Raw genomic sequence first — 15,539 nt, 5'->3', positions numbered from 1 at the left:
ATGGTGGTGGGGTGGGGAGTGGAGAAATTGAAGCCTAAAAGGTAGGCAGTGACTTGTTCAGGTTCTGTCAACAAATAATTGGCAGAACTAGGAATATTTATTTCTTTTTTAGTGCCAGGCTACATTTATCAATAAAGGCCTTAGGTGATATATAATTTCTCTCCACTTTGAGTTTTAGGGCCTTCTGCCCTTGCTTCCTCTATACTTCTGAGCATGAAGTTAAATCTTACTGTTTTCTCCTGGACTGGTAACCCACTGTTACCCCAAAGAAAGACTGAGCTCCTCTCCCCTGGAGAGCTTAACATGTTTCCTGGCACTTAGCATGTGTTCAGCAAATAATTGCAGACTTGAAATATCTTGAGCATCTTTTCTTTCCTCCTGTGTTTTGATTCAAGTTCCTTTGCAGTTATGTTGTCAGAAAAGTCAAACTCTTCTAAAATTGCTGAAATACAAAGATACTTTCTTTTAAGCTTCCTAAAAAAAATGTTGAATTTCCCATTATGGCTGAGACCTTTCTTAGCAGCTCTTCTGGTAGTTAAATGTCAGCAACTTCAAAAAAGAAATGTCAGTAAATTATCAGGGAAAGAAATTACATATTTATTTGGGTAGAAATATTTTAATTGAATACTTAAAGATTATAGCAAAATCCTGAGAAATCTCATCACTTACATATTTCTGTCTATTAGCAGAAATAGTCTTGTTTGTATCTTTTAGAAGACTTAATTTTATTTCCCCTGAATTCTGGTTATTTATGTGCCTTTGTCTTTCTTAATAGATGGTGAGTTCTTTGAGGTCAAAGCAGTTTAAAGAATAATCTCTACATTTCCACAAAGCGTAGGTCTGTAGGTGCTAAATACTAAACGTATGTACTTTCTTAAAAACACTGTTCTATTAGAAGATGGTTCATCTTGAATTCCCTCTTACTTTTGTATTCCTCAACTTAACAACCATTTTACAGAGTATTTAACTTTGTGTCATTCCTTGTGCTCTTCACTCATGTTGGATGGATTGGGGCAGCAATAAGATGGTTGTTTCAAAGAACTCTATAGTTCAGAGGGAATGTTGACATATAACATATAAAGTGATACAGAAATCTGAGATAGCAATGCCAACCAATAATAGAATCTGGAGGCGAATTAATTCTGAATAAGTTGGATCAAGAGAGGCCTTAGCAAAGAGTTAATATTTGAGATGAGCCTTATTTTGTTTTGTTCTCTGTCATTTCGGTCAATGGCTTGGATCTGTCTCAACAGAGCATACACATGCCCTGTTTCATTGTTTTACAGCAAAATGCCCAACGTAGAACACAGTTGCATATATCCAGCAGTGCAAGAGATGAACTAGTACTTAAATGTGTGTGGTGGACATGATTCTTTTGTTTTAAGTCAACACGCAAACAGTTCAGGTCCCACCAGCCTCTGGCCGTGGGGTCTGTGTAGCGGAGCTACCTTGACCATGGACCCACAAGGATGCGCTGGCTCTCCGCCGCCGCCAGCCCCGTCCCAGTCAGCAGTGTGTGGAATGGGATGCCAGTGGTCAAAGGCGATCACAGTGAGTGCCCCTTCTCTAGAGGCTGCTAAGCCCTCTGCAGACATGATTTGGCCACTGAAAATTTCTCTAAGGTTAATGCTCTAGAGGAGTTGAGTATCCTGCATGCTCCTCTTGGTCCCCATGTATTTTCCTTTGATTTACAAGCTGTTTTTATAAGTGGTTTGACTGTAGATATAAAATTGGTTATGTGGGACAAATGAGGAGAGGATCAGATTTCATTATGTAATCCAAAGGCTTCTCAAAGTCTGAGAGACGAGGCTGCACAAAATGATTGGGATGGATGGTGACAGCAGTGGCATAAGCAGAAAGTACCTTGGCCAGAGAGAGATGCATGCTTTTCCAAACTAATGCTATCGTTTCCCGTCTAGTTGTTGCCCTCATTAAGTCCTTCTCTGGGTAGAGGGAGTGTAGCACGGTGAAAGAAGTTCAGACAGTTCTGCTTCTGAACCTAACGTTGACATTTCTTCTGCATGTGACTGGAGGCTGTTGATTATCTTTCCCAAGGGTTGGTGTCCTCATCCTTGAAAATAGTGATAATGGAAAGTACCTCTCAGACTTATGGGGTTCTAAAGGAGCTGATGTTTGCAAAGCTCCCCTTTCAGTATCCGGGACGTGTTAGGTCATGTGCCTCCACAGCCAGGTAAGTTTTCTTGAAACACAAAGCCCTTTATCTAGCTTAACCTTTCCCCAGTTGAGAGTCTCGGGTACAGGAAACATTGTTTTTCTCTTGACTCTGTTCTCTTTAGGTAACAGTGCAAGTGTTCAGATGAAACACAGCTGGTCGTGGGCTGCAGCATGGTCTTGTGTTTTGGCGAGAGAGTTATAGGGCATGGTGGGGACACCTTTCCTGAGAGCAGTGCCCATTGCCTGGGCATGTCTGTTGTTGCCATGTGGTGATGCAGTGTGGACAGATTTTTATGTAAAATCTTTGGTTTTTTAAATGTTGGCAGCTCATTCAATTATTTTTAAAACACTCTGAGAGTAACTTCCTTAAGCAACTTATGATCTCACTCAGTAGCATCAAGTTGGGCTCAAAACAACAACAAAGCCCTTTATAAGTCCACACTGTACACAGCCAACAGAACCTATCTAAGAACCAGACTTGGCATGTGGCCTCCAGTTTGCATCATCTGTGCATATTTTTAACTAATAAGGGTAGTAGAAAATAATGCTAAACATGAGCTAGGCACTCTGTTTTGCTTTGCTTGTGAAGGGTCTTCAGAAAGTCCTAGGAAAAGGTGTGTTATAGAAAAACTATGTGAGGGGTTCAAGTTTTTGCACCAAAGCAAACATGTCTTCAATTCCATTGTCCATGAACTTTTGTGAAGTCACACATTTCTCTTTGAATTCTCACAGTAACCCAAAGAGGTACATGTTACTGTTGTCCTCTTTTACAGATAAGAACACTGAGGCTCGGGTTAAGTTCCTTTCGTGAGGACAGACAGATGGTATATGACAGCTGGGATTCAAACCAAGGCACATTTGGCTTTAAACCTTGTGTACTAGTGGTTCTCAATCCTGTGCTATGTTAGAATCACTGGAGTGCTGTTAAAGATACTGTTCCTCAAATCCACTCTCAAAATAATTATAAGTAGGAGCCAGTTCCCCGGCAGGAGTATTTTTGTAAAGCTCTAAACAATGGTAGTGAAGTTGACAGCTCCACCTCCAACACACACACACACACACACACACAGGGCATTTCCTGTCTTCTGTTATCCTATTTTATTTCTTTAAAGAGTTTATTACACTCTGAAAGTTCATTTGTTTGTGAATTTTCTGTTCTTATACCTGGGATGAGGAATGTAAGCTCCACAAACGCAGAGATTTATTTTTCATTTTTTGCTGTAGTTCTGTCTCCTAGATCAGTGCCTGGCACATGGTAGGTGATCATTAAATATTGATTTTAATGGACAACTGGCTTTCACCACAGAGAACTTAGTCTAGTGGGGAAGACAGATATCCTTACTTGGTCCTATGAAATAAGCCAGTATCGGTCTTGTTCCAGATGACTTCGTTAACACTTGGAATGCTTCTGTGTATCTTTAGACATTATTAAGATATACTGTCTTGACATGTGTTGAGTAGACTGTGGGATAGTTTTGATAACCTGCAGTGCTAGATTGGTTGTGTTTTGTGCTCTGGGGTGTATGTGTAATTTGGTTAATAGGTGATGCCTCATTTTATCTCTTTAGACATAACTGTTCAGTGAGATAATTATGGATTGTGAATGGAGCATTCTAGGTTTTGTTACCCAAATATCAGATCAGAGGATAAATTCAGGGCAGATTGTAGAGGTTCCCTAGCCAATAGGGAGTTCAGACATTCTGTCACTCCTCTTTCTAGGAAAGTCAACTTGTTGGTCACTCTGCTCCTACCATCTACAGAAATAGTTTTCAGCTTTTGTTTATCCTAGAGTCTTACAATGGATGATGTTCATATAACAATATACTATGGGCATGGCAGAGGGCAAGCAGACCGGCTGTGGTTAGGTAGAACGAAGAACTGTCAGTAAATCTGCCTTTGTTTCCCCACGTAAGAAAATCAGTGAGAGTGAGAATGACAATATCATAGGGATAACCTTGAAAGAGCGCTAGCTTCTATATAAAGACAAATGATTTGGAACTTTAGGACTTTACAACAATTGCTGGCAACAAATTGCAAGTGACACTTCTGACAACTGATGGACCCTGGTGATAATAAATATTAACCACTGAAATCGCCCAAGCACTGGACAAGTGAAACCACCCCAGTATAAAAAGTGGAGCTATGAAGTGTGTGCCAATTGTGAGCTGTGTTGGAGTCAGAGCATGTATTGATGGAGCAGAGAAAAGCCAATGATGCACATGGTATTGAGGGGACAATCCAGGGTGCTCTCATTAGGCAGAGTAGACAGTGAAAGAGCCCCTGCTCTAGAGGATAACATTTGGGTTGAGGACCTGTTCTTGTCACCTACAGCTTGGGACTTGTGGACAAATCACTTAGCTTTTCTGAGCCTCAGTGACTTCTAATATACACTGGGGAAGCAGGATTCTTGCCTCACCTATTTCATGGTCCTGATAGCTCGATTAAGGACCTACAAGGAACATTCACGATGAAACACTGTGGCCAAGGTGAAGCTGATGTCGGGGGGATGATGACAATGATGGCTTTTCTCTTGTGGTTGATAAGCCCCAATTCTCTGTTTATGTTTGAATTTATCCAGAAATGAAGGTTGAGAGGTTATTGGGGAGATTAGAAGAAAGCCAATTCCTGCTTTTGCTTAAGCTTTGCCAGGATAGTTATGATCTAAGTAGTCTGAAGATGAAATTTAAACAATCTCTTTCGTAATTGAGATTGTGTAACCCAATAAGTGGGGTCCAACCAGGCTTGTGCCCATGAGATTTTCATGAAAAGTGCCATGTGCGCAGTGGCCTGGTTGTTTTGACAATAGGCTGATTTTGACAAAGGGGGAAAATCGGATTCGTTTACTGTAAATTGCAAGTAAGAAACAACAGAAAGCTGAACAGTAGAAGAACTTGGCTATCGCAAAAACCACACACTTTCACATCAGTAAAGAACGGAGTTCTGATCTGAGTGAAACATGAAACTTCTTGCAGACCACAGAGTAAAAAGGAGTACTTTTGTTTCATTATTAATACCATTGTCCTTCTTTCTTTAAATGACAATTGATAGCAGCCTTAGCAGAATCTTTCTCAAAGACCAAAAACAGAAACACAAAACAAAACAAATCCACAAAATCCTCCCCACCACCATGACCAATGCCCAGTGCTCTGAAGATGGCAGCCCCTTTAATCCTCCATGGTTAAGCCAGAGAAAGTGCTCCCTGCTTCTGCCAGGCAGCAGTCTTTAGTATAAAAAGTTTTCATCTTCCTCATCTTCTGGAAGACTGGCAACGTTGGAAGAAGGGTCATTTTATTCCCTAAGTCTGTGAGAATGAGGCAGGTGACTGTGTGGATTGTGTTCACAAGGATTGCTGGGTGTTCTGCAGGCTCCTTGGAGTGTGAAAGTTGGCAAAACTAGGTCAGCTGTCCTGACAGCTAGCCAGCAGGGTCGGGGCCTGTTCTTTGCCCACCCAAGAAATATACCAGGGGGGGCCTGCGCTGTGGCGCAGTGGGTTAACACCCTGGCCTGAAGCGCCAGTATCCTATATGGGCGCTGGTTCTAGTCCCGGCTGCTCCACTTCCTATCCAGCTCTCTGCTATGGCCTGGGATAGCAGTAGAAGATGGCCTTGGGCCCCTGCACCTACTTGGGAGACTTGGAAGAGGCTCCTGGCTTCAGATCAGCGCAGTTCCGGCTATTGCAGCCAATTGGGGAGTAAACCGTCAGATAGAAGACCTCTCTCTCTCTCTCTCTCTGCCTCTCTGTGTAACTGGGACTCTCAAGTAAAAAATAAATACATCTTAAAAAAAAAAAAAAAAGAAATATACTAGGAAAAGGTCTGTGGGATGGGAGTCCCTGGGGTTGGGGTTTCATTCTGTCAGATGGAGGGTCCCTGTCGCTGCTCTGTGAAGTAGATGTTTTCCCGTCATTCTCCTGATTCTTCATCTTTTGCTTCATGAGGGCTTGGCAAGGGGCAGTGGGAAGGGAAGCTGAGGCCTGGTGGTGGGGATGGGTATTGGGTGGAACATGTTTGGTTGAGCAGAGCGTGTGTTAATGATTGCCATTTTAGGAAGAGTTCTTCTGGTAGACAGAGCTGATATGTATTGAACATATCTTCTTTGGGAGACTTTCGGCTGAGGGGTGTGTGTGTGTGTGTGTGTTATCATTTCCACAGTAATCTGTTGAGGTGCAAGTTTTAACTTTCTGTTTTGCAGCTGTGGAAATTGAGGTGTGGAGAGAATAAAGCATTTCCAAACAGTCAAAACTGCATGAGGCTTCAAACTCTGATATCTTTGTCATGCTCATTACGATACCTATCCGATTCACTTGCAGAGTTGAAGGTTGCAGGCCATCCAACTGGCTTCCCTGCTCTGCATTTGTCATTCTCCTTGGTGTCTTAGTGTCCAGCCTTTCTTTACAGAACACCGAAAATTAATTGGAATAAGAAACACAAAAATAGAATAAAAAAATAGTGCAAAGTTCAGAACCATGCAAATAACAAATGAATCTCTCTTATCTCATCTGTCAACTTTTACCCAGAGGCAAACATTGCTGTTAATTCCTTACACTATCCTTTCGGTAATAAACTGTTATAAACAAGCACATACAAGTATACACATGTGTAAGTGCTTAGAAAATCACAAAGCTCCATACATTATGTAGAGTTCATCTTAATATCCTTTCCTATGGAGAATTCTAATTATATGACCAAACACATTTATCTTTCTGTTCCTTTTCAGAATAGGCCAAAGAAACACCCTAAAATCAACACTACCAATTCCAGGAAGCCTCTCCTCCTCTATCCCCCCCTATACACTCACACACTTCTTATTTATGATTTTTTATATCCCACTGTAGAAAAAATATGTACACAAAGGGCAACATATTACACCCATGACTTTTCAAATTGCTTTTCTTTTTCATATAATCATATCTAGGTGATCATTTCTGTATTGGCATCTTATGTCTGATATCCTGTAGTTTTATTTAGCATTTCTATTATTGTTGCTGATTTTGAACATCATTGTAAATAGGCTGTACTCATTAGTATAGCAAATTTATAGTTCCTAATGATTCTTGATTTTACCTAAATAAGTTAAATGCCTTTTTGTTTATTGTTTTATTACAGTTTAGAAATTTAACTTGTAGTTTGTGACAAGAGGTATAATACTCCTTTTTGCATTTGTCATTTTTAGATTAAAGTTTTTTACAATTAGTTTTTTCACTTTTGGATTTTGTATGACACTTCAAAATGTCTTCTTCATTTAATGATTACTTAAAAAGAAATCTTCCAGTTCTCCTTCTAATTATTTCACCTTCTCTCTGTCTCTCATTATCCACTGGAATTTTATTTTGGTAAAGCATGGAAGGTTGGGATCTACTTTGACGTTTTCCCAGACTTGCCTTTCTAAACACTATTTATTAAGGAGTCCATGTTATCTATGCTGAATTGAAAAGCCATGTTTATGGAAGATTCACTTCCTTAATACTTAACCATTTAATTCTTTAGTAGTTATGAGCTGGGAATTTTATTCCACTCATTTGTTGCTGCATACACTATCATCCTGCTTTCCTTTGTGACAGCATCGTGTCTCATTATCTCACAGTGCCGCCCCACCACTCTCATTAGTTCCTCCTGTAAAGAATACTTCCAACTGTTAGCACTTGTTTATTTTTCCACGAACTTTGGAATGCGCGTTCTACTTCTAAAAATAATGTCCTGTTAATATTTTATGGGGATTGCTCTAAATTTATTCATTAAGTACTATATTTTGTAAAACTGTCCATTCTTTGTAGGGCACTGGGGCTTTCTTATTGAGACCATCTTTTATGGCCCAGGAGAATGTGACATTTTCTTCATGCCAACTGTGCGTGTCTTTTTCTTTTCACTAAAACTTTTATTATGTGTTTTTATGGGGTAATGTGATACTCCACCATAGTTATATAACATGCAATGACCAAATCAGGTAGTTAGCATTTTTTTTTTTTTTTTTAGACAGGCAGAGTAGACAGAGAGACAGAAAGAAAGGTCTTCCTTTTTCTGTTGGTTCAACCCCCAAATGGCCGCTGCAGCCGGCATGCTGCGGCTGGCGCACTGCGCTGATCCAAAGCCAGGAGCCAGGCACTTTCTCATCTCCCATGTGGGTGCAGGGACCAATGACTTGGGCCATCCTCCAGTGTACTCCTGGGCCACAGCAGAGAGCTGGCCTGGAAGAGGGGCAACCGGGACAGAATCCGGCGCCCCGACTGGGACTAGAACCCGGTGTGCCGGTGCCGCAGGCAGAGGATTAGCCTAGTGAGCACGGCACCGGCCAGCATTTTCTTTTCTTTTTTTTTTTTTTTTAATGGAAAGGGTTTATTGGGGGAAGCCCGACAGACAGGAGGAAGGGGTGAAGAAGGGAAAAGAGAAGGAGAGCAAGAGAGCGAGAGAGCAAGACTGATGGAGACAGAGAGCATTTTCATTTCCTTAAACATTTTTTGTTAAAAATAATTGTACATACTTCTGCAGTACATTGTGCTACTTCAATATATGTATGCAGTATGTGTTAAACAAATCAGTGATTAGCGTTTTCATCTGCTTAATGTTACTTTGTTTCATGCCTACAAACTCCTCTTTGTTATTCATAAAACATGTGATGGTTATTGTGACGTATATGTACCCTACTATTCTGTGGAACACAAGTCTTATTCCTTCTGTCTCTGTGTTGGTATCTTTTATCCGGCCTCCCTCTTTCTCTGCCCCCTCCCCTGTCTCTAATAATCACCATTATATGTTAAGGTTGACTTTTTTTTTCCTTAAGCATCCTCATATGAGAGACAACATGTGTTTGTCTTATTTCACGTAATGTAGTGATCTCCAGTTCTACTCACTTTGTTGCAAATGATAGGGTATTATTCCTATTTTTGGCTAAATAATATTCCATTGTGTGTACACAATGTGTGTTCTTTATCCATTCATCATTTGATGGCAACTAGGTTGATTCCATAGCTTAGCTGATGTGAATAATGCAGCAACAAATATGGGAGTGAATGTATGTGTGTCTAGGGTCTTCATTTTGGTATGCTTATTTTCTACTCAGCTACATTGCTGAATTGTTGCTCAAACAATTTTTAGATAGATTTCTATCTCTTTAATCACTTTATGATGAGTATAATTTGCTTTTCTAATATTTATAATTTGTAGTGTTCTAATTATGTTTACCATCTCCAGAAGAGTAAGTATTAAACAGTAGTATTATAGAGAATGGCATCCTCTTGTTCTTGACTGTAGTGTTCTCTATTTATAGTGATATTGACTTCTGGTTTCAGAAATAGATTGTATTATAAAGTACACATATTTAATTTTGAGAGTTTTTAATAGACACTGGGTGTCAAATACTTATGTTTTTTATAAATAATGTAAATCATCATATGCTCTCATTATAGATCTATCTTTTGTCCTATAAACTTGGTATAACATGTGAGTAAAATTTTCAAACATGAAACCTTGGAATAATATTCACTTGGTCTGAGTTTGTATATCTTTTTATTTTAGTATTGCTGGTAGAATCTAGAAGTCACTAATTTATGATTAATTTTTAAATCAGTTTTCTTAAGCAAAATTATTTGAAAATTCTGTGTGCATGTGTGTGTTAACATGGTTAGGTTTTAATATTAATGCTGTGCGTTTGAAGCATTATATAACAATGAAGAATTTTTTCTTTATTTCTGAAATATTTTGAGACTTGTATTGCTTAAAACTGATAGAATTCCCTTGTGAAACTCCATTGACCTTGTGCCTTTTTTTTTTTTTTTTTTGAGGGTTGGAAGAGTTTGATCTTTAGAAAAAAATTATATTTCTTACAGTAGTTGAACGACTTTTTGTATTTCTTCTGTGGTCACCTTTGTTAAATTACTGTTTTCTAAGGTAATCACCTATTTCAATATCATTTGTATGGAACTAAATAATTCCTTGTGATTATTTCTATTCCTCTGCCTTCTATGTATATGATTATTTTCACCTCATCTAAAATTTTGTGCTTTTGTTCTATATTTCTCTACCCCTCTAATTTGGGAAATGTTATTTTTAAAACAACACTTGGATTTTCTTATTGGCTATACTATTTTATAATTCTTTAATTTTTTTTAACTTTTATTTAATGAATATAAATTTCCAAAGTACGATTTATGGATTACAATGGCTTCCCCCACATACCGTCCCTCCCACCCACTACCCTCCCCTTTCCCACTCCCTCTCCCCTTCCATTCACATCAAGATTAATTTTCGATTATCTTAATATACAGAAGATCAGCTTAGTATACATTAAGTAAGGATTTCAACAGTTTGCTCTCACACAGAAACATAAAGTGAAAAATAATAGATGATTTTTTTTAAATGATGATGAAATCAGATCAGACCTATTGTCATGTTTAATCCCAGTGAGAGTCAAGTTGGGAGTTGATAGTTTCTTTTCTTTTCTTTTTTTTTTTTTTTTTTTTTTTTACAGAGGATCAGTTTAGTATGCATTAAGTAAAGATTTCAACAGTTTGCACCCCCATAAAAACACAAAGTGAAATATATTGTTTGAGTACTCGTTATAGCATTAAATCTCAATGTATAGCACATTAAGGACAGAGATCCTACATGAGGAGTAAGTGCACAGTGACTCCTGTTGTTGACTTTACCAATTGACACTCCTGTCTATGGCATCAGTAGTCTCCCTATGCTCCGGTCATGAGTTTCCAAGGCTATGGAAGCCCTCTGAGTTCTCCGATTCTTCTCTTGTTTAGACAAGCTCATAGTCAAAGTGGAGGTTCTCTCCTCCCTTCAGAGAAAGGTACCTCCTTCTTTGAAGACCTGTTCTTTCCACTGGGATCTCACTCGCAGAGATCTTTTGCCAGAGTGTCTTGGCTTTCCATGCCTGAAATACTCTCATGGGATTTTCAGCCAGATCCGAATGCCTTTAGGGCTGATTCTGAAGCCAGAGTGCTATTTAGGACATCTGCCATTCTATGAGTCTGCTGAGTATCTCACTTCCCATGTTGGATCACTCTCCCCTTTATTTATTCCATCGGTTAGTGTTAGCAGGTACTAGACTTGTTTATGTGCTCCCTTTGACTCTTAGTCCTTTCATTATGATCAATTGTGAACTGAAATTGATCACTTGGAATAGTGAGATGGCATTGGTACATGCCACCTTGATGGGATTGAATTGGAATCCCCTGGTATGTTTTTAACTCTACCATTTGGGGCAAGTCAGCTTGAGCATGTCCCAAATTATACATCTCTTCCCTCTCTTATTCCCGCTCTTATGTTTAACAGGTATCACATTTCAGTTAATTTTTAACACTTAAGAATAACTGTGTATTAATTACAGAATTAAACCAGTCATATTAAGTAGAACAGACAAAAAAACTACTAAGAGGGATAATGTATTAAGTTGTTCATTAACAGTCAGGGCTATGCTGATCAAGTCACCGTTTCCCATAGTGTCCGTTTCTTTAATTTCTTAAAAATCTTCAGTTATAGCTACTACTTTGCTTAGGTTTGTTCTATTGTTTTTCTCATTGTTTCATCCTTACTGTTAAAATATTTATTTTAAATTGTATTACTTATTTGAGAGGGAAAGAGAGCGGAGGGGGACCATCTCTCTTCCATTGGTTCACTCCCCAAATGTGTGTAACAGCCAGGGTTTGACCAAGCATCTGAGCCATCGTCTTCTTCCCAGGGGGCAGATTAGCAGAAAGCTGGAATTAAAGGAGTGCAGACTCAAACTCGGGCACCCTGATGTGGAATGTCCTAACTGCTAGGCCTTAAGTCTGCTCCCAAGATTGAACCTTAAACCATATTAAAAATAAATGAATTTTCATTTTAATGTAAACAAGGCAAAAGTCTTCCTTTAAGAACTGCTTTAGTCGTATGCCTTAAGTTTTTTTTTTTTTTTAAGATTTATTTATTTGAAAATCATAGTTATACAGAAAGAGAAAGAGAGGCAGAGAGAGGTCTTAGATCTGCTGGTTCACTCCCCAGTTGGCCACAATGGCCAGAGCTGCGCCCATCTGAAGCCAGGAGCCAGGTGCTTCCTCCCGGTTTCCCACGTGGGTGCAGGATGCTTCCCAAGGCCATTGCAGAGAGCTAGATTGGAAGTGGAGCAGCTGGGACTTGAAGCGCTGTCCATATGGGATGGCGGCAATGCAGGTGGTGGCTTTACCTGCTACGCCACAGCACTGGCCCCCTGCCTTAAGTTTTAAGCAGTGTTTTTGATCTTACTTTTTGCTATTTGACTTCATACTTATGCTTAAAATGCCAGATCCCATTAGAATGAGAGCACAGGAATCTTGTCTGTTAATTTATTTTGAGCCTACCATGGTGCCTATCATATATTTCTGGAGCACATTAAGTATTTAAGAAATATTTGTACAGAAACAGATCGCTGTGTAATGCAGAATTTGTGGCTGGCTCAGTCCTGTCACTTAGTTCATTTCTCTTTGGAGAGTCTCACCAGGCATGTGTTCCTGTGGAGGCATGGAAAATAGTGGACAGGCTTCGCATTACACTTTCAGATCATGGTATTAATAGGTTGATTTTTTAAAGTCTACAGAACAGTTTTCCTTAGATCAAGGGGACTGCAGTAGAAAAATTAGCTCAAGAGAAAACATTTGAGTAGAATCCGAATGTTGGAGCTGACAGGATAGCAGAGTTTTGTGACCTTGGCCACTTGCAGTAAGCCTTGCAGTGAGGCCCTGGTCTAGTGTGGGAACTGATGCAGAATGATACTGACATGCCTGCTCTAATGGTGGGGATGGTACAGAGCCGGGGGCACAAATCTCCACCGCTGGCCACTTTTCCTCCTGGCCGCCTCCCGTGTCCCATAGGAAAACTAATAGTTTTTGATTAGAAACTATGAAAACACAATGACAAACAAATGCAAAGAAGGCAGAGGAATCATTTAAAGGCCCCAGGTGAATTAAGCTTGTGATGTGGGACTACCACTTTAGTTTTCCATCTCCGCAGTGGGTGTATTTCTGGGTTCCCAGGGAGCCTCCTGTATCTTGCTCCAGTGTGCTGTTTCAGATGGATCTGATATTTGATTCCCTCCCTTGGCAGACCCAACAATCCTTGCTAAGGCACAGACTGTGTGTTTGCTGATTCCTGAGGGGAAAGCTGTGATTCAGGATCTGAGGTCTAAGAATTGCAGACTTCGTTTCTAGTCTCCTGATGAAACTGCTAATCTGGGTGCCAATGGTGTTTCTGCTACACGGACACCTGCCCACACAGCATGATTAGAAATTAAAATGACGACGACGATGAGTCTTCTAGGACACCCACGTTCTTTGCAAGATATTTCTGCTAATCATCTCCACCAGAATCGGCTCAGGCGACTTTCTTTATTTTCAGCTTTTTTTCTCCCTAAGTTAGCTACAAATGCCGGACTAATTCAAGTGTGGATTCAAGATTTGTCCTCGCCATTGCTCTTGTGTCATTTTTCATGCAAGGGCTCTTCAAACCTGGGATGCTTGTTTGGTCAGGTATGGGGTGATTTGACTCAGTTAGTGGGCCCACACTGTCCTGTGATGTGCCTGGTCAAGCTACATCTTTGCTTTCCCTCTGAGAAATGGGCATTCAGCTGTGTTGTACCTAATACTGGAGTGGTGACAATCACATGTGGTCATGAGTAAGGAATATTTCATTAACTGTATTGTAAGTTAAAAGGACTGTTAATAAAGTTATTTTTGAACTATTGCTATCTTAGCCAATCAAGTCTGAGAGTGGGGAAGGTAGTTGTTTTATTTTTTTGACAGGCAGAGTGGACAGTGAGATAGAGACAGAGAGAAAGGTCTTCCTTTGCCGTTGGTTCACCCTCCAATGGCCGCTGCGGCCGGCGCACCACGCTGATCCGATGGCAGGAGCCAGGTGCTTCTCCTGGTCTCCCATGCGGGTGCAGGGCCCAAGCACTTGTGCCATCCTCCACTGCACTCCTGGGCCACAGCAGAGAGCTGGACTGGAAGAGGAGCGATTGGCACAGAATCCGGCGCCCTGACCAGGACTAGAACCCAGGGTGCCGGCGCAGCAGGCGGAGGATTAGCCTATTGAGCCGCGGCGCTGGCCAGGTAGTTGTTTTATTAACCCAGTATTGGGGAGGCTCAGAGCAGATAAAAGACAAAAATGCCTGAAATGTCATGCTAATGGCCTCTTCCTAGAACTGACGAAAAAATGGAGGCATTGAAGGAAAGTGCACAGGGGGAAAAGAGAGGATTCCAGAACTGAAAATCTCAACGGAGATGAAAGAAGACTAGCAGGCAAGAGAGGGTAGACATGTGATCATGGCCTATTGTTCTGGAGGCACCAAGAGGCAATGAGAAAAATGCCAGCTCTGCCTTTGGATCTGTGTATCTGGAGTGTGGGAGGATAGGCAGACAGAACCAGAGAGTCTGTAGGAAAACTGCATCCTTGGGGAAGAGCTTTGTTCAAGGTGCCCCCCCAGGGGCTGGTGCTGTCCTGCAGCCTGGCAAGCCGCCTCCTGTTAATGCAGTCCAGTGTGGGTGGCCCTTGGAGCTGGCGGCTTGGCTTCTGATCCAGCTCCCTGCTGATGCTCCTGGGAGAGCAGCAGAGGAAGGCCCAAGTACTTGGATACCTGCCACCTACTTGGGAGTTCCAGCCTCCTGGCTCTGATGTGGCAAAGCCCTGGCTGCTGCAGCCATCTGGGGAGTGAACCACCTGATGGAAGAGCTCTCCTCTCTCTCTCTCTAACTCTGCATTTCAAATAATAAAAAAAATCTTCAACAAAAAAACCTCATGTTAGGGGGAAAAGAACTTTCGCCAGATGCCCTTCAAGGAGGCTGGGAACTGGTTGCAAAGCTCCTTGTAGTAGACCAGAAAGAGCCTGCTCTCATTTGTCTTTGCATCTGCTATTTGCATTGCACTTTACTTAGAGTCCTTTTGTGAAATTATCTTGGTGCTTGCTTTTTATTTTGAGATTTGAATACCTAAAGAACTGTTGAGGATGGTTTCTCACAGGAAAGAGCTAACTTGGGCATTTCCATTCACTTTCTGGTTCCGTGTTTCCTCATCTGAAAACTGGTGGGCTCCATGAAATGGTTTCTATGACACTCAGTACCTTTGTTGAAGGGAAACATTTTTCTAAAACTAGGATTAATAAAAGGACTCTGAGTATGAAGATATTTTTGTTATAGTTCTGTGGGTTCAGGAAGGGAGTAGAATATTTCCTAAAGTTCTTTCTTTAGCAGAATAATTCAGCTTATTAGCTCAGCTCTGATAATTTTAGCTTTCTTTTCTTGCTTATTTCTGTCTTTATCTTTTCATCTATCTATCTACCTCTTTACCTATCTTATGGAAGAGTGTGGAATTTAATTTCTCTCTCTCTCTCTCTCTCTCTCTCTCTCTTTT

At 40.6% G+C, this 15,539-nt stretch overlaps 1 protein-coding gene across 36 annotated transcripts in view; it reads left to right on the top strand.

Annotated features, from left to right (window-relative positions):
• The window catches only part of LPP (LIM domain containing preferred translocation partner in lipoma), a 736,836-nt gene that overhangs the window by 146,007 nt on the left and 575,290 nt on the right, over positions 1-15,539 (top strand). For 2 of the 36 annotated variants that reach the window (XM_089330888.1, XM_089330883.1), the window contains exon 1: positions 9,937-13,660. The exons of the other annotated variants lie outside the window; for them this stretch is intronic. The gene's annotated coding sequence lies outside the window, so the exon portion shown is untranslated. Of the gene's footprint in view, positions 1-9,936; positions 13,661-15,539 lie in introns of those variants that run through there. 36 annotated transcript variants of the gene reach the window in all.

The sequence above is a fragment of the Oryctolagus cuniculus genome, chromosome 4 (genome assembly GCF_051225735.1).
Source record: "Oryctolagus cuniculus isolate XC-2025 breed Fujian yellow rabbit chromosome 4, ASM5122573v1, whole genome shotgun sequence".
Classification (NCBI taxonomy): Eukaryota; Metazoa; Chordata; class Mammalia; order Lagomorpha; family Leporidae; genus Oryctolagus; species Oryctolagus cuniculus.
Note: the sequence above shows the minus strand (reverse complement) of the source record. Positions and strands in the feature narration are given on the sequence as shown.